Below are 381 nucleotides of genomic sequence, written 5' to 3' on the forward strand. Positions count from 1 at the left end.
CTACCTGCATTTCGAAGGTTCATACCCCCAAAATCTTATTAGTTCCTAAGGTGCTACTTGGATTGAATCTAGCTGAATGCAGCCAAAAGAGAACCTTCTGCAGTGGGTACAGAGAGAGGTTGGGTGGGCTTTTACAGGCTTCATATGAATATTTTAATCTCTGAAATGTTGGAGGGGATGTGTTCCAGAGAAAGGGAGCCCATGGAGTTTGCCTTGTCCAAGGGCCCTAATCTCTTGGAGCCTGCACTGCCAGAGAGCTAGCTTTGGAGTGTCACAGAACTCTGCCACAGGCTGAATGTTTAAACAATGAGCAGAAAAGGAAAAGCTACAGTGCTGGATCTAGCACAAAGCTCTTGCACAAGCCGAAGTGCAAGGGGGAAA

Source organism: Gekko japonicus, unplaced genomic scaffold (genome assembly GCF_001447785.1).
Source record: "Gekko japonicus isolate JY-2015 unplaced genomic scaffold, Gekko_japonicus_V1.1 scaffold457, whole genome shotgun sequence".
NCBI lineage: Eukaryota > Metazoa > Chordata > Lepidosauria > Squamata > Gekkonidae > Gekko > Gekko japonicus.